This window comes from Schistocerca nitens, chromosome 6 (assembly GCF_023898315.1).
Source record: "Schistocerca nitens isolate TAMUIC-IGC-003100 chromosome 6, iqSchNite1.1, whole genome shotgun sequence".
Taxonomy (NCBI): domain Eukaryota; kingdom Metazoa; phylum Arthropoda; class Insecta; order Orthoptera; family Acrididae; genus Schistocerca; species Schistocerca nitens.
In genome coordinates this window covers 401142031-401168861 of record NC_064619.1, presented here as the reverse complement: position 1 = coordinate 401168861, position 26831 = coordinate 401142031, and the positions used below count along the sequence as shown (strand labels likewise).

Genomic DNA, 26831 nt, shown 5'->3' with positions numbered 1-26831 from the left:
CATATCAGAGCATCTTCTTCATGTCGGTTAAATTTCGCGTCTGTAGCACGTCCTGTTCGTGATGTAGCAGTTTTAGTGGCCAGTAGTGTAGTTTCGGATGTATATTAGCGCTAACAACTCTACACAAACGCCGCTGTTTTCGGCCGTTAAGTGAAGGCCGTCGGCCACTGTGTTGTCTCTGATGAGAGGTAATGTCTGAAATTTGATATTCTCGGTACACTCTTGATATTGTTGATCGCGGAATATTGAATTTCCAGACGATTTCCGAAATGGAATGTCCCACATGTCTAACTCCAACTACAATTACGCGGCCATTGTCTGCTAATTCCCGTCGTGCGACCATAATTACCTAGGAAACCTTTTCACGTGAATCACGAGAGTACAAATGACAGCTCCGCCAATGCACTGCCATTTTATACCTCGTATGTACGCTATACTACCGCCGTCAGTACACGTACATATAGCTATCAGATGACTTTGTACTTGAGTTTACTTTTGAGATGTAAGCAACAAACTGACCATAAACGAGATTTTTCACTACTCCTATATCTCTGCTGTTCAGTTTCTTTGTTTTTGCTAGAAACTAGTAAGTCGTATTCAGCTACCTGGAATCCTAAAAAACTGCCGCAAAATGTTCCAGCAAGCATCTTCTGAAGACGATTACATAAGTCGTAACCGAGTAACATGTAGTAGGTCTTAGTAAAACAGCAGATAATTTCTTGTATGCGACTCATAGTGACTTACGCAGTTTATACTGATACATAAACTGAGTAGCTGTGAAAATGGAAGTGGTGCCGAACGAACAAACTCTGTTCTAAATGCGACAGAAGTTCGGTGGGAGTCCTACGAGTAAGACGATAACAACGGAGAGTCACTGTTTGCGTTTGACGCTGTACGTGCTTGCGGTGTGTCAGCTGACGCGGGGGAACCACAACGCCGCGTGGCCTACGGCCAAGGTCAGCGACGGGTCAGCTGCGCGCGCAAGCCCGTCTTGTCCTCGCAGTCAGCTGAGGCGCTACTTTACCTGGGGCCCCGTTTGACGTACGGTTCGTCTGTCCCCGCGTCTCACGTGACACTGTTCGATGCGAACGACGCACTTCATTCGTGACATCTTATCGATAGTGAATTCTGTTGCGCTCACGTGTACCCGGGAGAGCCGTAACGCACCTACGATTCACAATGCTGGAGCTTCCGCTTTGGAGGCACCACACTGACATTGCGCTATAGAGGAATAAACCTTCAAGGTATGAGCGTATATCCTACTCAGTAATAAGTGTACTTTATTCTTGCAAAGTTGATTAACCATCCGTTGCTCGCACGGATGAAACTCATCATCCACGTGATTTTCCCTCTCTGGTTTGTCTGACTGGGCTGAATTGAGTTCGCGCCATTTTCAGTACTCCATCCCTTAGCTTCAGCCATAATTGGCTTTCGGTTACGCAGGTTTGCATTGTGTATGAAGCATTACTATAGCTTGGAAGATATTGGTCATCCGTGCGAGTTCTACTGCTACAATGAGAAACAAAGTAAGTGTATAGAACTTCTTCCAATTCATGGCGGTGTAATGCAAAAGGTCTCTTTTGCAGCCAGCACTGTTCATCTCTTTAAAAAAAAAGTAGGTACATATATTATTTTACAACTTTCCAACTTCCATGTGCGTAATTTCATGCATATCGAAACTAATAACAGTTAATTCACTTTCTAACTAGTATACTTATGTATGTAACGTAAATCTTCTGCATATTTTTAGTTTGCGGAATAAATATAAAAGGTACAAAAAGCCTTGGATAGAATTTAGCAGACCTCCGGAGAATGGCTGGAATGGTCCCGCGATCTGAGTGATGAAGATCTTGATATTGCTGGCTCAGAGAACGAGGATTGTGTAAATGAAAGTGATATGGTTCGGGAACAGAACAAGAAGTGGCAGGAAATGATGGATATTAATCATAGGAAGAAATAATTTGAGAGGCCGTACTCCTTTTAAGAAAATATGTTGTTTATGTTGTTGTTGTGGTCTTCAGTCCTGAGACTGGTTTGATGCAGCTCTCCATGCTACCCTATCCTGTGCAAGCTTCTTCATCTCCCAGTACTTACTGCAACCCACATTCTTCTGAATCTGCTTAGTGTATTCATCTCTTGGTCTCCCTCTACGATTTTTACCCTCCACGTTGTCCTCCAAAGCTAAATTTGTGGTCCCTTGATGCCTCAGACCATGTCCTACTATTCGGTCCCTTTTTTTTTTTGTCAAGTTGTGCCACATACTCCTCTTCTCGCCAATTCTATTCAATACTTCATCATTAGTTATGTGATCTACCCATCTAATCTTCAGCATTCTTCTGTAGCGCCACATTTCGAAAGCTTCTATTCTCTTCTTGTCCAAACTCTTTATCGTCCATGTTTCACTTCCATACATGGCTACAGTCCATACAAATACTCTGAGAAACGACTTCCTGAAACTTAAATCTATACTCGATGTTAACAAATTTCTCTTCTTCAGAAACGCTTTCCTTGCCATTGCCAGTCTACATTTTATAACTTCTCTACTTCGACCATCATCAGTTATTTTGCTCCCCAAATAGCAAAACTCATTTACTACTTTAAGTGCCTCATTTCCTAATCTAATTCCCTCAGCATCACTCGACTTAATTCGACCACATTCCATTATCCTCGTTTTGCTTTTCTTGATGTTCACCTTATATCCTCCTTTCAAGACACTGTCCATTCCGTTCAACTGCTCTTCCAAGTCCTTTTCTGTCTCTGATAGAATTACAATGTCATCGGCGAACCTCAAAGTTTTTATTTCTTCTCCATGGATTTTAATACCTACTCCGAATTTTTCTTTTGTTTCCTTTACTGCTTGCTCAATATACAGATTGAATAACATTGGGGAGAGGCTACATCCCTGTCTCACTCCCTTCCCAACCACAGCTTCCCTTTCATGTCCTCGCCTCTTATAACTGCCATCTGGTTTCTGTACAAATTGTAAATAGCCTTTCGCTCCCTGTATTTTACCCCTGCCACTTTTAGAATTTGAAAGAGAGTATTCTAGTCAACATTGTCAAAAGCTTTCTCTAAGTCTACAAATGCTAGAAACGTAGGTTTGCCTTTCCTTAATCTTTCTTCTAAGATAAGTCGTAAGGTCAGTATTGCCTCACGTGCTCCAATATTTCTACGGAATCAAAACTGATCTTCCCCGAGATCGGCTTCTACTAGTTTTTCCATTCGTCTGTAAAGAATTCGCATTAGTATTTTGCAGCTGTGACTTATTAAACTGATAGTTCGGTAATTTTCTCACCTGCATTCTTTGGGATTGGAATTATTATATTCTTCTTGAAGTCTGAGGGTATTTCGCCTGTCTCATACATCTTGCTCACCAGATGGTAGAGTTTTGTCAGGACTGGCTCTCCCAAGGCCATCAGTAGTTCTAATGGAATGTTGTCTACTCCCGGGGCCTTGTTTCATACAAGTGGTACTCTTTTCTCCAAAGGTCTCTGTAATTTTCCTGTAGGCAATATCTATCTTACCCCAAGTGAGATAAGCCTCTACGTCCTTACATTTGTCCTCTAGCCATCCCTGCTTAGCCATTTTGCACTTCCTGTCGATCTCATTTTTGAGACGTCTGTATTCCTTTTTGCCTGCTTCATTTACTGTATTTTTATATTTTCTCCTTTCGTCAATTAAGTTCAATATTCATTCTGTTACCCAAGGAGTTCTACTAGCCCTCGTCTTTTTACCTACTTGATCCTCTGCTGCCTTCACTACTTCATCCGTCAAAGCTACCCATTCTTCTTCTACTGTACTTCTTTCCCCCATACCTGTCAATTGATCCCTTATGCTCTCCCTGAAACTCTGAACAACCTCTGGTTTAGTCAGTTTATCCAGATCCCACCTCCTTAAATTCCCACCTTTTTGCAGTTTCTTCAGTTTTAATCTACAGTTCATAACCAATAGATTGTGGTCAGAGTCAACGTCTGCCCCTGGAAATTCATTATTAAACCTACTCCTGCATTACCCCTATTTGATTTTGTGTTTTTAACCCTGCATTCACCTGACCAAAAGTCTTGTTCCTCCTGCCACCGAGCTTCACTAATTCCTACTATATCTAACTTTAACCTATCCATTTCCCTTTTTAAATTTTCTAATCTACCTGCCCGGTTAAGGGATCTGACATTCCACACTCCGATCCGTAGAACACCAGTTTTCTTTTTCCTGATAACGACATCCTCTTGAGTAGTCCCCGCCCGGATATCCGAATGGGGCATTATTTTACCTCCGGAATATTTTACCCAGGAGGACGCCATCATCATTTATCCATAAAGTAAAGCTGCATGCCCTTGGGAAAAATTCTGGCTGTAGTTTCCCCTTGCTTTCAGCCGTTCGCAGTTCCAGCACAGCAAGACCGTTTCAGTTAATGTTGCAAGGCCAGGTCAGTCAATAATCCAGACTGTTGCCGCTGCAACTACTGAAAAGGCTGATGCCCCTCTTCTGGAACCACACGTTTGTCTGGCCTCTCAACAGATACCCCTCCGTTGTGGTTGCACCTACGGTACGGCCATCTGTATCGCTGAGGCACGCAAGCCTCCCCACCAACGGCAAGGTCTATGGTTCAATGGGAAGATAGAACGGCTAAATGGAGGAAATGAAAATACCCTACCTATGTTAGAACAAGAGTTTGTAATATTATTACTGCTTTTCCTGGATCCATAAATGAAGCTCGTTACAACACGGATAGAACTATTGGGAAGTTATTTTGGGATGAAAATTCCAACATGTATAAATATTTACATCAAAGAAGTTCATTGTAACTTTTATAGGCAAGGAAATGCTAAAGAAACAGAGCAGAGCTTTCATTAGCATGTAATATCTGTGGATCTCTGAGACGTTCTAGAATGAATTAACCAAAATTGTGGGATTTCTCAAAGGACAACGGACTTGAACCATGCAAACTTATTCATTAGTAAATAGCGATTCAGGATGAACATGAGGTGTCTGAGACTTGACAGTATCCTTGATAGAGGCGTTCGCAGAGGTACTGAGCTATGTATTTGTGAACAATTGCCAAGAATATTTACCAACATAGTGTAGACCTGTACTTCACTGTATTTATCTATTACGTATATTTAATTTACATTTAAATAAAACACTCCTGAAATCATTGATATACACCGTTCAAAGTCACCAAATACACAGTTTATGTTGTGGATCACACCTGTCATCCGTGTCGCGTGACTGTGTCGGGAATTATCGCGCGAGTAACGGTGGGTTGAGGCCATTACGGAGCCCCATGGTGTTTTACGATTGTACTGGCCAATTTTCAGCAGAGCTGTCCTAAGCTCTATATACGCAAACAAAGAAAATATTTGATATGGTGTGTGCATTTTTTTATACAGCTGCTTGCAAGTTCAATATTACACCTTGTTTATTTAGTCTTCATGTACATTTTCCAACCTGCCTTAAGTCCAAATTGGGATTTACTAAAATAACTTTTACGCTTCAAATCTCAAAAGTTTATGCCATGATTTTTTCTGCTGTAAATTTTCACGTCTCGGGAACAAATTAGTGGGAAAGTGGCGTTGACTTGATTCGCTACAGTTTCCATCTAAATACATACTCTGCAAACCACTGGGAAGTACTTGGCAGGAGGTGCTTTCCAGTGTACCACTTGTTATGTATTCTCGTCGTTCCATTCCCGTATGCAACTCACGAAGGATGATTGCTTGAATACATTTGTAGCCGAAGTAATTAGTGTTGTAATTATTGCGGTCTTGTCTTCTAGGTCCCAACGGATGCGACACCTAAGCGCATGCAGTCTAGTCTTACATTCCTCATTTAAAGCAGGTTCTCGAAACTCTGTAAGCAACATAAATTTCTGTTAGCGGGGCATCCACAACTGTTCCTAATTGAAACTTCAGCTACAGCTGTACAAATTGCAACGGAAGTTTCAATTACGAACTAACTTTGCAAGTAGGCTTCTCCGTGTTAGTTGTCGTGTACAGTCAAGCGGTTACCGGTCAAGGTTTTCCAGCGTCTCCGCAAAACTCCGTTGCGCGTCAAATCTGTGACCATTGGTGGTGCCCTTCTTTTTGATTATATTTTCTTTTTTATCATTCAGTTTCTGTGTTAATTCAGACCATATTTTACAACAGCTGACCAACTTAGCTTAAAATTTCTGTAATATACTCAAGAGTGTCCTACGCCAGTGACTGTTTTTCGTAGAGTGTTCCCAACAGGTGACTTTGGCCATAGTTGCTCAGAACACTTCTAACTTCGTGTTTTCTTTCGTCGCTAGTGTTGTGTTTCCTGCGCTTGTCGGTGGCATCCTGAGAAGTTTCTGTCGCTCCGTCTTAAATCACAACGTTTTTTCTTAGAGTTGTTCGTGTCAGTGTGCTGATGATTGGGCCATTGAGAGGCAGATTTTGCATTTTTTCTCGCTTTGCCTCTAGGCGTTTGTGCGTCATGTGTCCCTAAACAACCAGAAATATCACATTCACTCTACTACCTGTTTTCCGCGTACTCACCACTTGGCATCCTGCAACTACAACACATTCCTTGTTAATTACACTCCATTGCGACGAGACGAGGTGTGGAGAGTTCGCTATTCTCCTAGCGGAGGAATACACTTTCAACATTTTGGGCCTTTCAATTCATAAATTAATATTGCTGTGATGACATTGTTCTTAGCTCCGGTTGTATCTCAGGAAGATCAGTTACATAATTTATTCTTACCAATACTCGTTTAGTATCTGTAGTCAGTATTGTCATATTATCAAGGTGAGTCTGGACGTCTGGATTAACAAAAACTGAATAGCTTTTGCGGTGCTAGTTCTTAGTATACGAGCTACTATCCTTGGAAACGTTATGGCAGATTCTGAAAATTATTAGAGATGCAGGACAAACGAGCAACTGGTTGGTGCAATACCGCCTGGTCGGGATGTTTCTCGAGTTTTTAAACTGGCGAAAGGATTTACGTCGTTTACTCCTATAGGGAATTTCCTTCTGCTTACATTTCCCTGAAAAGCTCTTCCCCAGTGACTGGAATCGTGGGAAAATGAATTTGGACTTCAAGCGGTGATGCGTCAGAATTGTTCCTACTTAGTATGTTGTGAATCACCTGACCAACTTTAAGTACTGTAGCTAATCCGTTCACGTAGCACTGAAGGGGCAGATGTGCCAACTAATACTTTGAATCAGTTCTACGGAGTTATGAAGAGACGCAGTGTTTGGCTCACTTTTTCTATATGCTTTCATTATTCTTTTTCCTGCACCTTTTCTTGCGTAAATTGTAAGAGATTTTTAAGTATTATAATTGTCTTCGTTTTACGCAGTGAAATCCTTCCATGTCGTGCGACTTCTTTATAACCCGCACACTTGTTTCTCTTCACATCAATTAGAAAACCGTTATGGTTCCCGGAGTTGTTAGCACTTTCGTTCGGCGACTAGCTGCTGAGGTACTTTTGTGCCCGAAGAACATAATTTATAATCCACGTCTCCAACGTTACTTCCATATGCTGATTCGGTAATAGTGGCCGTATTCTGTGAAAGACTTGTGATGGATCACACAGTGTGGATATATTCCATTATGAAGATTTACAGGGTATTCCAGGAGGAATGGTCAGTATTCAGGGAAATGAGAACTGAGCTGTGAGCACTTCTTCAGCTTCGATACTGAGAAGCAAATCTCTTCTACTGCAAGTTCTGTGCTCTCCATATTTTGGGAGGAGGTGGTATGAACCTAAAGAAGTGCTCATATCCATTAAGGTACGCTTTGTAGAGTCTATGTTCACTTGACTTCTAGCTTCGAATGACCGTCAATTTAACAGCTGAATATCTGTCCTCTGACGATTGGTGTAGCTTTACAGACCTATAATTTAATTTCGTAGGGAAAAGTATAACACTACGAAGCACTAGTTTGATAAATACGTGATGTTCATGATGTAACTTGAATTAAATAGTTAAACTTCCATACGTTTCGGAATAGATGTCCAACATCAGTATGGAACGGAAGCACCACATACACAATTTTCCATGCCTAATACGGTGTAGGAAAGACGCTGGCGTTCAAAACAGCTTCCAATTGTCTCCGAATCGCTACAGAGAGGTCCTGCATTGTTTTAAATGAAATCTTCTTCCTGCAAATTAGTGACAAGACCTGTTAATGACGAAGGAGGTGGATAGTGATCACACACCTTTGTTACAACGCAGAGCACAAAGGCCAAACAATATTGAGATCTGGTGACTGCATTGGCCAGCGGAGATGCGACAGTCATCCTTGAGCCCACATAACCAGTCCTGGACAATGAGAGTTGTGAACAGGAACCTGGAAAACAAGATCATCATTGGAGAATAAACATTGTAACACGGGATGGACCTGACAAGACAAAATGGTCAGACAATCATTGACAGTAATACGACATTGTCAAGTAACCGTAGGAAGTATAGACCTATATCTCAGCCGGCCGGTGTGGCCGTGCGGTTCTAGGCGCTGTAGTCCGGAACCGCGGGACTGCTACGGACGCAGGTTCGAATCCTGCCTCGGGCATGGATGTGTGTGATGTCCTTAGGTTAGTTAGGTTTAAGTAGTTCTAAGTTCTAGGGGACTGATAACCTAAGATGTTAAGTCCCATAGTGCTCAGAGCCATTTGAACAATTTGAACCAATCTATGTCTCTAATGCCGATCAGTTGTAGAATTTTGGAACACGTATTATGTTCGAGTATAATGACTTTTCTGGAGATTAGAAATCTACTGTGTAGGAATCAGCATGGGTTTAGAAAAAGACGATAGTGTGAAACCCAGCTCGCGCTATGCGTCCACGAGACTCAGAGGGCCATAGACACGGGTTCCCAGGTAGATGCCGTGTTTCTTGACGTCCACAAGGCGTTTGATACAGTTCCCCACAGTCGTTTAATGAACAAAGTAAGAGCATATGGACTATCAGACCAATTGTGTAACTGGATTGAAGAGTTCCTATATAACAGAACGCAGCATGTCATTCTCAATGGAGAAAAGTCTTCCGAAGTAACAGTGATTTCAGGTGTGCCGCGGGGAGTGTCGTAGTACCGTTGCTATTCGCAATATATATAAATGACCTTGTGGATAACATCGGAAGTTCGCTGAGACTTTTTGCGGATGATGCTGTAATGTATCGAGGGACTGTAACAATGGAAAATTGTACTGAAATGCAGGAGGAACAGCAACGAATTGACGCATGGAGCAGGGAATGGCAATTGAATCTCAATGTAGACTAGTGTAATGTGCTGCGAATACACAGAAAGAAAGATCCTTTATCATTTAGCTACAATATAGCAGGGCAGCTACTGGAAGCAGTTAATTCCATAAATTATCTGGGAGTACGCATTAGGAGTGTTAGAATGGAATGACCATATAAAATTTATCGTCAGTAAACCAGATGCCGGACTGAGATTCATTGGAAGAATCCTAAGGAAATGTAGTTCCAAAACAAAGGAAGTAGGTTACAGAACACTTGTTCGCCAACTGCTTGGTGTGGGATCCGTACCAGACTGGGTTGATAGAAGAGATAGAAAAGATCCAACGGAGAGCAGCGCGCTTGGTTACAGGATCATTTAGTAATCGCGAAAGCGTTACGGACAAGATAGATAAATTTCATTGGAAGACTCTGTAAGAGAGACGCTTAGTAACTCGGTACGGGCTTTTGTTGAAGTTTCGAGAACATACCTTCACCGAGGAGTCAACACCTGACGCATGCGCTGTAGGATGCCAGTACATTTCGCATGCGCGAGATTCGGCATACATACCGCGACTGCACCTGGGCTCTTCCGTCCTTTCCCTGGGCTCCCTCTTCCTCCCCCCTTCCATCCTGTGTTTTCTCCCCGCCTACCCTCTCCCTATCTCCTTTCTCCCCTCCCCCCCCCCCCCCCCCGCGAGTCCTTTTGTACTCCCATCCTCTGCCTTCCTCACTCCCTGGCACGTCTGCTCAGCACCCCCCACCACTCTTATAGATCCTCATCTTCCATTGGCTCCTTTCCCCCCTCGCCCTTCACTTTTCCTCTCCTTCCTCCCCTTTTTTTCCCGGCATCTGACCAGTTCCCCCCACCTGCTCTCGGGTGTGGTATGTCATATTTGTGCCAACTTTTTAGTGCAGTGTTTAAGTGAGTGTTCAGTGTTGTGCGTCTTACTACAGTGTTGCGAACAGAAATCATGCTGTCGCTGGGTGTGCATTTAATACACTCCTGGAAATGGAAAAAAGAACACATTGACACCGGTGTGTCAGACCCACCATATTTGCTCAGGACACTGCGAGAGGACTGTACAAGCAATGATCACACGCACGGCACAGCGGACACACCAGGAACCGCGGTGTTGGCCGTCGAATGGCGCTAGCTGCGCAGCATTTGTGCACCGCCGCCGTAGCATGCCGCGACAGCGTGGACGTGAACCGTATGTGCAGTTGACGGACTTTGAGCGAGGGCGTATAGTGGGCATGCGGGAGGCCGGGTGGACGTACCGCCGAATTGCTCAACACGTGGGGCGTGAGGTCTCCACAGTACATCGATGTTGTCGCCAGTGGTCGGCGGAAGGTGCACGTGCCCGTCGACCTGGGACCGGACCGCAGCGACGCACGGATGCACGCCAAGACCGTACGATCCTACGCAGTGCCGTAGGGGACCGCACCGCCACTTCCCAGCAAATTAGGGACATTGTTGCTCCTGGGGTATCGGCGAGGACCATTCGCAACCGTCTCCATGAAGCTGGGCTACGGTCCCGCACACCGTTAGGCCGTCTTCCGCTCACGCCCCAACATCGTGCAGCCCGCCTCCAGTGGTGTCGCGACAGGCGTGAATGGAGGGACGAATGGAGACGTGTCGTCTTCAGCGATGAGAGTCGCTTCTGCCTTGGTGCCAATGATGGTCGTATGCGTGTTTGGCGCCGTGCAGGTGAGCGCCACAATCAGGACTGCATACGACTGAGGAACACAGGGCCAACACCCGGCATCATGGTGTGGGGAGCGATCTCCTACACTGGCCGTACACCACTGGTGATCGTCGAGGGGACACTGAATAGTGTACGGTAGATCCAAACCGTCATCGAACCCATCGTTGTACCATTCCTAGACCGGCAAGGGAACTTGCTGTTCCAACAGGACAATGCACGTCCGCATGTATCCCGTGCGACCCAACGTGCTCTAGAAGGTGTAAGTCAACTACCCTGGCCAGCAAGATCTCCGGATCTGTCCCCCATTGAGCATGTTTGGGACTGGATGAAGCGTCGTCTCACGCGGTCTGCACGTCCAGCACGAACGCTGGTCCAACTGAGGCGCCAGGTGGAAATGGCATGGCAAGCCGTTCCACAGGACTACATCCAGCATCTCTACGATCGTCTCCATGGGAGAATAGCAGCCTGCATTGCTGCGAAAGGTGGATATACACTGTAGTGGTGGTGGTGGTGGTTAGTGTTTAACGTCCCGTCGACAACGAGGTCATTAGAGACGGAGCGCAAGCTCGGGTTAGGGGAGGATTGGGAAGGAAATCGGCCGTGCCCTTTCAAAGGAACCATCCCGGCATTTGCCTGAAACGATTTAGGGAAATCACGGAAAACCTAAATCAGGATGGCCGGAGACGGGATTGAACCGTCGTCCTCCCGAATGCGAGTCCAGTGTGCTAACCACTGCGCCACCTCGCTCGGTTTACACTGTAGTAGTGCCGACATTGTGCATGCTCTGTTGCCTGTGTCTATGTGCCTGTGGTTCTGTCAGTGTGATCATGTGATGTATCTGACCCCAGGAATGTGTCAATAAAGTTTCCCCTTCCTGGGACAATGAATTCACGATGTTCTTATTTCAATTTCCAGGAGTGTATCTTTTGCGAACAGAACCCAGACTGTCGCTGTGTTTTTTAATTGTCTGTCTATCTGCTTCCTGTATATTTTATTGGCATCATCAACCCTGTGTTTTATGTTTTAAGCTCCAGAATTTTCTGCTATTTTACCTTTAAGTCACCGATTTTACCGCCAACTGTTATTATTTTTTATTATCTTCATCTTTTTACAACAAATTCTGTAGGCTGAAGAGCGGCGTAATAAGCTGCTGCCAGCCCACCCCCTTTAGGGGGAATTGAAACTCAATAAAGGAAAAAAAAACTGGGCTCTTCACTAGTTGTGTACTCACCTGATGATGGCCGGACGTCTCTTGGCCGAAATATCGTGGCAGAATGTCGACGGGATCCGGCTGCATACCCAGAAATTATTAGAAGAAGAAAAACGCCGGGAAAATTTCAGAAGTCACATGACATATTGTTCGAATTGCCGGTTTCTGTGCCTAAAACACCGGTTCTGAATGGAAAGCGTTACCCCAGAGTGAAGTTCTATATCGAAAGTGGATGAAAATAAGAAAAGCAGACTAACTTTCTTGTTGGCTCTTCACTTATTGCAGATAATGATCGAATGCTGAATATACCAGCATTCAGTTACTGAACAAGATCCTGAACATGGGCTTTCCATGACAGCTTACTACCTATCTGAACACCTAGAATTCATAATTGTTCGGACTCAATACTCACGTGCCCACTCTGTGTAATCGAAATGTCAAGCTCCTCCTGCAATTCCCAGCATACGGAACACACTTCTTGTTGTTTTGGTGCTGACAGAGTTCATGAGAGCGACTTTCAGTTAAGCTGTGTCTTTTGCAGCTATGGTCAACTTTTGTTTCGTCACAGATCCTTTCAATGACTGTCTGTTGCCATCACGCAACACACAATTTCGTCCGCGTCATTACTTAGCGGATAATGTCTTCCTGCTTTGTCCGTATGCGGTGTAATTGTTCTATATGGTGCCTCTTGCGACATCAAACACCTCTGCTGCCTTGGTTACTGTAACACACACCATACGAGCACCAACAATTACTCCCTGTTAGAATTCACTCGACATAATGGACCCACAACTATACAGGACGCTGTTCTGGAGCCCTATTCTGTATCGTTCATACCGATCGGTGCAATAGGTTAGCCTCGGCAGTGACGTCAGTTTCGATTTTTATACGAAGTTCCTATTCAGTAAGCTGCTGAGACCTGATACTGATCGGTCCTCCTTCCGAATTTTCGACATCTGTACCGAGAGGACATGAATTTCGGTATGGCCCTCTCCTTCGGTTTGTTGTGGTTTATTTACACCTAGAATTTGTTATTTTAAACATATTGAGCGGTTTCAGCTTCATATTTAGCGATTGTTGTTGTTGTTGTTGTGGTCTTCAGTCCTGAGACTGGTTTGATGCAGCTCTCCATGCTAATCTATCCTGTGCAAGCTCCTTCATCTCCCAGTACCTACTGCAACCTACATCCTTCTGAATCTGCTTAGTGTATTCATCTGTTGGTCTCCCTCTACGATTTTTACCCTCCACGCTGCCCTCCAATACTAAATTGGTGATCCCTTGATGCCTCAGAATATGTCCTACCAACCGATCCCTTCTTCTAGTCGTGCCACATATTTCTCTTCTCCCCAATTCTATTCAATACGTCCCCATTAGTTATATGATCTAAGCATCTAATCTTCAGCATTCTTCTGTAGCACCACATTTCAAAAGCTTCTATTCTCTTCTTGTCCAAACTATTTATCGTCCATGTTTCACTTCCATACATGGCTACACTCCATACAAATACTTTCAGGAACGACTTCCTGACACTTAAATCTATACTCGATGTTAACAAATTCCTCTTCTTCAGAAACGCTTTCCTCGCCATTGCCAGTCTACATTTTATATCCTCTCCACTTCGACAATCATTATTTATTTTGCACCCCAAATAGCAAACCTTCTTTACTATTTTGTCTCATTTCCTAATCTAATTCCCTCAGCATCACCCTAGCTAACTCGACTATTTTCCATTATCCAAGGTTTGCTTTTGTTTATGTTCATCTTATATCCTCCTCTAAAGAGGTCAAGTTGTGCCACAAACTTCTCTTCTCCCCAATACTATTCAATACCTCCTCATTAGTTACGTGATCTACCCACCTAATCTTCAACATTCTTCTATAGCACCACATTTCGAAAGCTTCTATTCTCTTCTTCTCCAAACTATTTATTGTCCACGTTTCACTTCCATACATGGCTACACTCCATACAAATACTTTCAGAAAAGACTTCCTGACACTTAAATCTATGCTCGATGTTAACAAACTTCTCTTCTTCAGAAACGCTTTCCTTGCCATTGCCAGTCTACATTTTATATTCTCTCTACTTCGACCATCATCAGTTATTTTGCTCCCCAAATAGTAAAACTCCTTTACTACTTTAAGTGTCTCATTTCCTAATCTAATTCCCTCAGCATCGCCCAACTTAATTCGACTACATTCCATTATCCTCGTTTTGCTTTTGTTGATGTTCATCTTATATCCTACCTTCAAGACACTATCCATTCCGTTCAACTGCTCTTCCAAGTCTTTTACTGTCTCTGACAGAATTACAATGTCATCGGCGAACCTCAAAGTTTTTATTTCTTCTCCATGGATTTCAATTCCTACTCCGAATTGTTCTTTCGTTTCCTTCACTTGTTGCTCAATATGCAGATTGAATAACATCGGGGAGAGGCTACAACCCTGTCTCACTCCCTTCCCAACCACTGCTTCCCTTTCATGTCCCTCAACTCTTATAACTGCCATCTGGTTTCTGTACAAATTGTAAATAGCCTTTCGCTCCCTGTATTTTACCCCTGCCACCTTTAGAATTTGATCCAGTCAACATTGTCAAAAGCTTTCTCTAAGTCTACAAATGCTAGAAATGTAGGTTTCCCTTTACTTAATCTTTCTTCTAAGGTAAGTCGTAAAGTCAGTATTGCCTCACGTGTTCCAACATTTCTACGGAATCCAAACTGATTTTCCCCGAGGTTGGCTTCTACCAGTTTTTCCATTCGTCTGTAAAGAATTCGTGTTGGTATTTTGCAGCCGTGGCTTATTAAACTGATATTTCGGTAATTTTCACATCTGTCAACACCTGCTTTCTTTGGGATTGGAATTATTATATTCTTCTTGAAGTCTGAGGGTATTTCGCCTGTCTCGTACATCTTGCTCACCAGATGGTAGAGTTTTGTCAGGACTGGCTCTCCCAAGGCCGTCAGTAGTTCTAATGGAATGTTGTCTACTCCCGGGGTCTTGTTTGGACTCAGGTCTTTCAGTGCTCTGTCAAACTCTTCACGCAGTGTCGTATCCCCCATTTCATCTTCATCTACATCCTCTTCCATTTCCATAATATTGTCCTCAAGTACATCGCCCTTGTATAGACCCTCTATATACTCCTTCCACCTTTCTGCTTTCCCCTCTTTGCTTAGAACTGGGTCTCCATCTGAGCTCCTGATATTCATACAAGTGGCTCTCTTTTCTCCAAAGGTCTCTTTAATTTTCCTGTACGCTGTATCTATCTTACCCCTAGTGAGATAAGCCTCTACATCCTTATATTTGTCCTCTAGCCATGCCTGCTTAGCCATTTTGCACTTCCTGTCGATCTCATTTTTTAGACGTTTGTATTCGTTTTTGCCTGATTTAGCGATTATGTTACTGAAAAATCACCGTGTCCAGGTGGAAAGTGAGTTCATAATAGAATATTTTCCTTTGTTAGAAATATGGTTTGTATGGTTGTTACTGTGAATGATTATAAAATAGAAAACAGTTTTAGTCAATATTCTCACAAAATACCTGTTATTTTTACGTAATTAATAGTTTTAAAAATTATTAAATTTCAAGAATTCGGCTCTGCATACGTATATCTAATGAGTGTTAGCTGAAATTACTAGTGACTTTGCGTTCTCTTTTCCACAAATGCTTTACTTATTAATTGTCGAAACGTGTTTAACGCCTTTAAGTAACAATGCAAACAAATTTTGTGAAACCTGATAGCGGAAACCACCCAAAATTTCATACGTTTACGGCTTACACTCTCATCATTCGGCAACGAAGTCAGCCTGCGTCTTACTCAAATGGAATTGTATAAAATGATGCATACGAGTTCTAGTAGCAATGGTGGTAAGGTGACGAACTGCCATGACGAAGGACGTTGGTTCGCATGCCGCTAGATGCGAAATATATTTTTTCCTCTTCGTGTTTGCAACACATTCTGAGACTTTGTTGACCGTCCAAGTTCAGCATTTTTCTGAAGTATTCGTTTTAAGTTACACGTAAGAGCGCGCTTTCTCAGTAACGAGTATCTCCGATTTTGCGACTTCCATACGTTTAAGGAGTGAAAGATTAAAATACTGTGAGTGAAACAACTGACAGTGACATTTATACTTCTTCTTGCCACAAATAATCCACCATTTTTTTTTAAGGAATACGTAGCGATTTCTGAGAGTGTGATCAGACAGGAATCTAAGAGCACAATGTAAATTGCTGCTAATGAAAGTAGCAGCAATCGTCTTTATACTCTAGCTTGTCACATGTATTTATCTCAGATCGAATCCTTAACAACAGTAGACAGAGATAAATGATTTCCGCGACAATATTTTCAGACTATACCACCATATATGAAACATTTTGATTAATCAGATGCGTGTTATAAACTACAACGAACTTCGAAAAGTGCGCTCGCCACACGCCCTCGAAAAGTTGATTTTTAAAAATTTTGTTTTTATCAAGCAAATCATATAGGGAAATAGACTACTTCATCATTTGGATCTCTAGAAGTGAGTTACAACCACATTCTATGCATCTTCCTATTCTTTGATACTCTCTTAAACAATTTTTCAGGTTCGTGGAGACGTGTTCCGTCTTTGCAGTTTATTCCCATACGCGTTTCGCTTCTTTTATTTGTGAAGCAACATCACGAACAAAGGAACCGAACCGCTTATGGCAATATAAAAACTGCCTTCAATTAGTTGCATAGCCAGAACGCACCTCCACGAATTTTGAAGCAACTAAGGAACGACGGAAAACGAAAACATAACGAATTTTTTGGGTGTTTATATTCATGTATTTCTGCAATGTCGTAATACACTCTATTCCTAACTCATATTCCGAAACGTAAAATCCCAAACAAGTCGTCGATGTGAATGAGAATAAAATGACATAATGTGACATTTACGACAGTTTCTAGAACACAGTCAATATCCTATCGTTATCATGCAATCATGGAATCATGTGGTCAACGAAATTTGAACAGTTTTACATACTCTTAATCACATGCCTGTGTAGGCTGCTAGCCCATTCAAGTTCATGCCGCTTTGGCGCTTTAGAGCGCATGCGTGGATTTGAGGCAGATTGCTTTTGATTGGCTGGCGCGAGGAGAATTGACAACAGCGTTTCCGTTCGCTAGGACCGTTCGGCATCGCTTCCGAAATGCTAACAGAATAATGCTGGGGCTCACTTTCAAAGACAAGACTGTTCGGTGCGCTCGCGTACCGAACCGATCGGCAAAATGGAGGAAAGGTACATAATAGGGCCCCTGACCATGATCGAAACTTGCAACGTGTTGAGGGCAACCTACAAGCTCGGATAGCACCTGAGTTTATGTTCAAGCATATGTTTCACATGATATGCCTCTATTTCTGTCCAGCCCCTGTAAGCATGAAGTACCACCCCGATCAGTACGAATATAGTCTTTTACCAGATGTAGAATGGAAGCAGACAGCTTCTGAATATCATCATGGTGAAGTTCTTGCCATGTCATGCTGGAGACTGGTATGGAAGTATACGTCTTACCATTGAATATTATACATTATGAACAGAAAATTAGTGGACCAAGCAGACCTGTCAGAAATCCATTCATTTTTCAAAGTGTTTTTGGTATGAAATTGCACTACCCTGCTGGAAAATGCCATGTGGTATTATTGTCACGAAGAGTACGACAACAAGGTATTCCTATTCTTGTCACATAATGGCGAACATTGAGCCTCTTATAAGTAATTACCAAGTCCATGCTCTTACCACATCCAACGGCTCTCCAAACTGAGATTGCAGGAGGTGAAGTGGTATGGGTCATGACAGTAGCTTCTTGGTTCAAATGGCTCTAAGCACTATGGGACTTAACATCTGAGGTCATTAGTCCTCTATAACTTAGAACTACTTCAACCTAACTAACCTACAGACATCACACACATCCATGCCTGAGACAGGATTCGAACCTGCGACCGTGGCGGTGGCGCGGCTCCAGACTGAAGCGCCTAAAACCGCTCGGCCACACCGGACGTCAATAGCTGCTTCTTTTGATTTTTCACCATATCTTTTACTGCCTCACTGGCGTCATCTCCACAACCACTAACCGCTGAGCACCTCAGAATGGCAGTCAATGTCGCAATTACCTCTAGCTCTGCTCCAAGCTAGTCTGTATTGCCTGTGGTGTGTTGGCGGCGTATGTCAACTCGAGAACTCCACCCAACCTCCAGTAATCTGTTCCCCACATTTCGTAGTGACATTCTGCATGCGTCCACTGCTTGGGTTTCTGCTTTTGTGATCATTCTACTCGTCAGAGTAAGTCGAACAATCATACTATCTTTTCGTGGTGTAGTTCTTTTCGAAGGTCACATGCATTCTACTCGTGCCTCTCTGTCGACTTGAGTCCATCTCGTAACCAGTCGCTCTGCAGCCATTGCACTATAGACTGTCTGATCTGTGATCTACCGACATGTTATTCCCAAATTCCCCATGTCAATAACCTCACTACTTAATCTCCGTAAGATGACAACAGTTGCAACTTGCACAATCTCTGCCCATCCTCTATTCCTGTCTCTAATTGAAAAGTTCCACTAACTTAAGAGACGTTTAATAGCCATCGTGTACTCATGGCTATCTTCACACAGTGATTGAAAAAAATCGCAGCACCAAAAAATAATTAACGTAGAGTAATGAAATTTCTGGAATACATTTCTCTTGGTGGCCTATTATATTTGCAAGATCACAGGTTAATGTAAGGTTTAGTTAAGCCATTGCAAATGTGAAATGCTGGTACATAATAACTGGTGTAACCGCCAGAATGTTGAAACAAGCAGGCAAGTGTGAATGCATTGCATTGTACAGCTGCTGGATGTCTGTTTATGGGATGGAGTTCCACACCTCTTTCACTTGGCCGGTCAGTACAGGGACGGTTAATGCTGGTTGTGAATGACACTATGTCATCCGATGATGTCTCATATGAGCTCCGTTGGAGACAGATCTGGTGTTCGAGCAGCCGAAGACAAAATGTCGACGGCCTGTAGAGCCTGTTACAAGAGCTGTATGTAGGCGAGCGTTATCCTGTTGGAAAGCACCCTCCGAAATGCTGTTCATGATTGGCAGCACTACATGTCGAATCACTGGATTGGCGTACAATTTTGCAGGCAGGGTCAGTCTGATAACCAGGAGAGTGCTCCTGCTGTCACATGAAATCGCCCTCCAGAGCATAACTCCTTAACTAAAATGAGGACGCCAACAGGTTGCAGGCACTTAACTGGCCACCTTCTAACCAACACACTGCCATCACTGACACCGAGACACCTCAGAAAACACATCAGATCTCCACCATTCGCTCCAATGACCTCTCGCTTGACATCACTGAAGTCGCATTGGCGGTGATTTGGGATCAGTGGAATATACACGACGTCTCGCTCGCAACGCTTCTTCATGTCACTGTCGTGCCAAATGCCCTTCAGATTTCTTCTACAGATGCAGTACGGTGCGACAGAGCCATACGCAAAGGGTCTTACCTCTCGGTAGTGCCACGTGGCCGTCCGAAGCCCGTTCTTCTGGCGCCAGCAATCATATACATTGACTACATTCCTCCCAAGTCTTCCTGCAGAAGGAACATCCAGCTTCTCATACCCCTATTACAGGACTTCGTTGAAACTCAGTAACGTGTTGATAATGGCTTCTTGACTAACATAAACTGACCACGTCTAAGAAGGTAACTGACGCTCATGATGTTACAGCGTGTACTTAAGGCAAATTTTATTTGCACCTTTGTAGTGGCATTACTAGCGCCACTCTTATGCGAGTGGCGCGAAATTTGTGCACATATTATCATGTGTCAACTGTAGAAACGCGACTCCGAACATTCGTTTATGTCGCATAACTCCTTCTACGTGTTGCGATTTTTTCCCCGTCTCCCTTTGTTGGAGTTGTTTTCTTTCTGTACTAAAAATAAACTTGCATGAGTAAGAAATTTTAACCTACATATCCCACAGACTTGCAAATACTGGTGTATAGGTCTAGTAGCGTTCGGTCAAGGATTTCACAGCGTAACACATCCCGTTTCCGTTAGCGTATGTGCAGTAAAATCTCCGTAACACACGTAATGTGCTTCCTGCTGCTAAGACAAGCCTCCCCACACATATCCTTAACGAATAAATATTTAGAGGACAGCTTTTACTCATTTTCAGGCGTATGTAAGTACGTTTTAACGTTTATAGCTGACAAATTATCGCATTGACTTTGTTGTTGTCACTGGAACCAAATACGTTTTACGGTGATGTTGCAAAAGACTTTGATGAAGACTTTAATGACACAACTCGTTCTGAAACTTGGACAAATAGTAAGAAGAAAACCGAAGCATTAGTAGCGGTGAAACGCCACAAGTTGTTATTTGCAGTTTGAATGCGCGATTCGAATCAAACAAACGGGTGCAGTGAAAATACCGCAGTCCAACATTTCAAGTTTTCCACGCACATCAGTCCATCAATACCTTCATGACAATGACTTACATAGTCCTTACAGCTCTCCGCATGCTGTGTTTTACAAATTGATGTGGTGTTTCTATGCAAGATTTTGTCTACGGATGAAGTGCCGTTTACAAAACATGGGCAAATCAGTCTGCATAAGATACAATGCTGGTCAGTAGAAAATTTAAGTTGGTTGAGAGAAGTGATTAAGTAACTATTATGGCTTATTAATGGTGCGCTTTCGGACGTTAAATCGAGTTGTTAATTAAAATATTCTACTAAACGTCCCAAAGCACACCCAGAAAACCTGCGACATCACAACGCCCTTGGTTTGTCAACAAGTGATGCCGCCTTTGTGATTATGGCACAATTATTCCCTACCTCGTTTTTGAGACTCCAGCCACTGGGCATAAGGTAATTCAACCAACATGACAGGTCGTCTCTACCAGCTGCGTCGGTATTTAGAGAACTTTGCAATTACGCATTTGGAGTTTGTTCGATCAGTTGTTCGGTAAACATAGTCTGTCCATCATGCCCACAAATTTTAAACAATCAGTACTTTAATTTGTGGGGAAATTTAAGACAAGCCATCTACAAGGAAACTCTGATGTACCTGAAGTGAAATGCCATATAAGAGTGACCTGTGCTACGACAAATACAAGACGAAATTGAACGTACAGCGCCGGCCGCGGTGGTCTAGCGGTTCTAGGCGCTCAGTCCGGAGCCACGCGACTGCTACGGTCGCAGGTTCGAATCCTGCCTCGGGCATGGATGTGTGTGATGTCCTTAGGTTAGTTAGGTTTAGGTAGTTCTAAGTTCTAGGGGACTGATGACCATAGATGTTAAGTCCCATAGTGCTCAGAGCCATTTGAACCATTTTTTGAACGTACAGCATTGTCTGTCTGGAATTGCTATTAAGCGTTATCAATCAGTACTTAGGTCAGCATTCCGCTGGATTTAACAGTCACTCTAATAAAAGATCAAAGCGCACCTCAGTTGTTTGTTTGTATTTGGTACGTCTTTCCTGACAGCAGAAGTATGGTTTACGGCACTGTTATATTTCTCTACGAGTATCTGATCACGTTCTATACATGTTGTACCTCTGAAGGTTAATTACAATGCCACAGAAAAGATTATATAGTACCGCTAAAGAAAAACGTAGTCGGTTTAATACATCGCCAACCACAAACGTTAAGAATTAATTGCATATGCCAGAAAATTTTTCACATTGTCTCCTACACCCTTTTCTTGAAGAACTGGAACCCCTCCACAGCCGCACTGCCGTGGTGACCAACACAAGAAGTTCTACTGTCACCTCTGTGCTACGGGTAGCATTGGAATTCATGAATCACAGGATGCGGGTCTCTGATGTTGTCCGTACATCTGCGTGCGGCCACCCACTAATGGGCTCCCATCGAGGACATAGATGGCAGAAAGGGAGTGAAGGGTAGCCGGTTTACGGAAGAGGGACAAAAGTACCACGGCAGAGGGGGGGGGGGGGGGGCGTGGGGGGAAGAGAGAGGAAAAGCTGTGTGATGGCCTGGGCAGGTAGCAGCGCTACTTGCGGATTCGTACCAGTAGCGACATTTCATGCCTGGGTGTTGGGAAATGTTAGTGGATTTACCGTTGCGGCTGGTCTCCAACGAATCTCCTGGCCAGTTGCAGAGTCAGTGTTCCGATAACATACCGAGTCGTCATACGAGTGGTGAATGTGATTATAAAATTTGCCGCTCGTTGTGTAGAGTCATGTGGGGATGGTTTGTCTTGTATGTTCGGCTTTCCTGGCTGTGCCGACTAGTTGTATGAGGACAAGTGACGGTGGCAGTCAGATTTACAGTAGCGTAGGGGTTCAACAGTGTCAATGTGCTTAATTTAAGCCTCCCATATATGGTTTATTTTTCCCTAAGGTAAAGTGTATTGGGCGGTTATGCCTTCACCTGTGGCTGTGATCACAGTTCCCCAAACTAAGGATCAAGCTCTGACTGAATGTCTCGAGTTCCCGTAGAGTCGTGCGACGATTTTTTGAATACATCCACGAGAATTTCGAGGCGTAATTTATTACATAAGCCCTTGGTGCGTTTATATCTCGGAGCGTTGTTTATAACCCGTAAAACCTTGTTCTGTATGACCTGCAGGCGGGCAGATGTGTTGGAGCTGCGTAACCCCAGACTGGAGCTGCTATGTCGTCAGAGGTTTGATAATGGTCATATAGATAGACCTCAGTATCTTCCTGCTCACTGTGCTTTGCCTGTTAAGCGTAGAGCAGAGCTGTGTAAGCCTCGCGTGTGCTTTATTGGCAACGTGTTTTATGTGGTCGGTGTCGTTCCCCCGCCCCCTCCGCCATGTGAGTTACTAATTCAATAAGGCGCCAAGGTATCTGACTTTTCACTGAAGCGTATAGGTTGTGTTTGTAGAGTTATCTGTCTACAGTGTTGGTGTTCCAGCAGTTGTCTCGGTCTGCATGTGAACAGAACTGCCTCGCGTTAGTCGATATTTATATTGATAATCCATTTCAGTAACCAAGGCTGGCGGTTCTGAGTGCTATCTTTAGACGTGAGTTAATTTTTGATAATTTCCAGTATCGCGTTATGATGTCTGTGTCATCTGCGTAGATGGCAACCATCGTGTTGCTGGAATACCGTTAATCTGAGGTTAAACAATGTAAGAGGTCCGAGCAGATGTAATTTCGATGTATTGCTCATGCACTGCCTGCGATATGCAAGGTATAAGAAAATCTCTGACCAGAGAGCAGTTTTGACTGCAGTAGGAACTGTGTAGCTGTAGCAGTAAGTTGTTGCTAGTCTGGAGTCTGCTCTGGTCTGGTATGGTGTATCGTGTTGGCTGGCCCGGTCGCGGTGCAGCGATGTCGGAGCCTGAGTATTATTGTATAAGGTAAAAAGCAGCCTCGCGCATGTGTAGTAATGTTATCTCAAGTCGCATGTAAATGTTTTAAAACTCTCGTAATAATAATCTTCCTCATAAAAAGTAACTTTTAACGACCATTCATTTCAATTTAAAGAATTTGCTAATTTCTCCCTTCCATGATCATCCCGATTATTGCAATAGAAATAATCAGTTGCTTCCTATCATAAATGACAGATAAGTCGGCCAGCATTTCACAGAGCTGTGCCGGAAAAAATTATTGTCAGAGCAGATATATCCGGCGACTTCATCGAGGTAAGAATTTTTCCTCTTTTTTATTCAGAATGATCTTTCAGGGCCATGACGCAGCACTGCTGTCGTCCAAAATTTACCAGGTTAAATTCACAGTGAATTATTGAAAAGTCATAAGTGAGCGACAATTTAATTGAGAGGTTAGTTACGTTGTTTTATTACCAGGTTACTGAATTTATTTTTTTTATTGGGACGTTACACTGAATGTGAAGGACATAATTATAATTTTTACTGTTGAGAGGTTTAGGAATTTTTCTGTTTTGAGGTTACGCTAAATGTGAATGAATTTTGAGCTTGGATTAAATCAGAAAGAATTTTGTGGGCAGGTTACACTGAATGACGATATTTATTTATATTAATGATTTAAAATTATTGTGGGGTGGTTACAACAAGACACGCCCCAAGATGCCGTCTCAGGTTATTCCGGCCGGAATACCATCTCGTGTAGATCTTTTTCTCCCTGTATGTCGGTGTTAAAACTTCTATTAGTGACGAATGAGTGTAACAGATATAACAGTCCGTCGGAGAAACCAGCGTCACTGAGTTTGCGGATGAGGCAGTTGTGCTAGAGACAGTCGGAGTCTTCGTCGATGTCTAGAAACGCAGCCTCTACTGCTGGTGTTGTAGCTGTTCATTACATATTTCTACTACGTGGAGTTGTTGCTTTGTATTATGGTGGTTCCTAAAGCCGAATTGCTCCGGCATCATGTCGACATTGTTGATACAATACTTACTGACTCGTTTTACACCACGTTCTCAACAATCTTATTGAGCGAGCTCAGCAGGCTGATGTGTCGGTAATTTTGTGGTAGGGAGTGGTCTTTTTCTGAACAGCAGGACCTTCTCCACCTTCCAAAAGTCAGGGACATGCTGGTGTCAAAGGATGGCATTCGTGATGTGTGTTCAGTATTCATCTACATCTACATACAAGCTCCGCAAGCCAATGTACGGTGCGTGGAGCAGGGTACCCTGTATTTCCTTTTCTGTTCCACCCTCAAATAGGGCGATGGAAAAAGACTGTCTACATGCCTCCATACGAGATCTAATCTCTTTAATCTTATCTTTCTGATCCTTACGCGAAATCTACGTTGGTGCAGTAGAGTCGTTCTTCAGTCAGCTTCAAAAGCCGGTTCTCTGAATTTTGTCATTAGTGTTCCACAAATCCCGAAGAATATCTATAATAATTGCGTGTTCTTGATAACTACTGGTAAAAAATCTAGCAGCCCGCTCCTAAATTCCTTCGATGTTTTCCCTTAACTATATCCACTTTATTCACAACTCTCCAATCTCTCGAACAGTACTCAACATCGAGTCGCAGTAGTGACTTGTACGAGGTCTCCTTTACGGCTAAATCACACTTTCCTAAAATGCTCCCAATAAACCGAAGTCAACCATTCGCCTCTTTCCATTTTATATTGCTTTGCAACGTTACGCTTGAATGTGCCTGTGTAAAGCAACACACTATTAATACTGTATTAGAATATTATGAGTGATTTTCCTTCTCATCTGATTTAACTTACATTTTTGTACATTTAGAGCTAGCTGCCGTTTATCACACCAACTAGAAATTTTGTCTAAGTTACCTTGTGTGCTCCTACAGTCACTCAACGACTACATCTAGTCACACACCATAATAGCATCATCAGCAATCAGCTGCAGACTGATGCTTACCCTGTCCGCCAGAGCATTCTTATGGACAGAAAACCGTCTTAAGGACACGGTTTTGGCTAGTAGCTTTCTCAGCTGGGGTGTGTTCAATAGCCCATGTGATTTCATGTGTGCTAGCACTTCTGATTTCGCCGCTCGTGGGCTGGGCTACAAGTCGCGTAACCTACTTGTCCTTTACGAGTGTGAATACCGGGTGTGAGGGAACCAGATTCGGTGTGAAGGACGCTGCTAGTGTTCTGGCTATTATCATATAACCTATACTTCAACAGAACAAATAGTCCTCCTAATTGAAAAGACGGGTATAACACTATTAAACAGGGAATTGTGCATATAGTATAATGTTACTCCTTTTACAGGATATGACAGTGATGTACGACAGTTAATTCCTTTTCGTAAGAGTTTTCTAGGTGTTAGAAAGAAACGCAGTAAAAATTGAATAATACTGAATCGAGGACTTTTCTGTACCAAGTTCATTAAGGGGTTTGTCTAATGGATTTTCGGTTGCCAGCCTATTTCGGCAAATAAATGGTTAAGTTTCAGAAAAGTGGAAGAAGTAAATTTGTCTTACTTTCCTGCTGTTCCTTAATATAACTTCACAAATAAATGTAATTTCAAGAGTATAATTCTCAGAAAGACACAGGAATCTTTTATCTTCTATACTCACGTACATGTATAATTTTGATCTAGAAAGACCACGAATTTTTAATCATAACTATGTGCGAACAAAATTTGAACACGGGAGGATTTTTGCATTCTATTTACCCATTAAAGTGAATACCTAAATATTCTAATAGCATAAGCAACTTTCTGTTCAGTACTCTTGTTACTTTATCATTCACTGTTTATATGCAGCCTGTAACACGTCCTTTTTATTCTTTTAGTTATCCGCTCGTTCGCGGATCTGATTAGCAGCCCTAAATTAGATAATTAATTAATGTGACCGTGTACCTAATGGGCTAGCAATCGGATTGGACTGCTCAGGAGGTGTTACATTCCGTACTATCCTCACAAATATGGTAATAAGTATGGTTTGGTGGTAATGAGGACAGCAAACACAGTTTCATAAACAAAACCTATATTCTTAGTAAAGGACAAAAATAAGGAGACAGCCACTACCTTCGTCAATACACTGTTAATGACGGCTAATCTCATCACAGGTCTCTTTAGTTATTGTTAATCGTCACCCGCAATATCCAATCACTGTAATCCAAGTAATGCCGGCGCGGTAGACGCGGAAGTACAACAGCGGCACTCAATCTCACTGAAATCACTTTATAATAAAACTTTCTCACTTTTCCGCATAACTGATGCAAAGGGGTTAAACCACGGCGTTGGCCACTCCCTTTGCCGGTAATTTGTATTAATTTCTGCTGGCTTTTTGCACAGCTATGCCCGCCTCGCGGGA

At 43.0% G+C, this 26831-nt stretch overlaps 1 protein-coding gene across 3 annotated transcripts in view; it reads left to right on the top strand.

Moving 5' to 3' along the window:
- Positions 1-1024: 1024 nt before the first annotated feature.
- The window catches only part of LOC126262933 (uncharacterized), a 421675-nt gene continuing 395868 nt past the window's right edge, over positions 1025-26831 (top strand). The window contains exon 1 of one of the 3 annotated variants that reach the window (XM_049959863.1): positions 1025-1244. The gene's annotated coding sequence lies outside the window, so the exon portion shown is untranslated. Of the gene's footprint in view, positions 1245-22892; positions 22958-26831 lie in introns of those variants that run through there. The other 2 variants (XM_049959864.1, XM_049959866.1) reach the window with 2 other exon arrangements.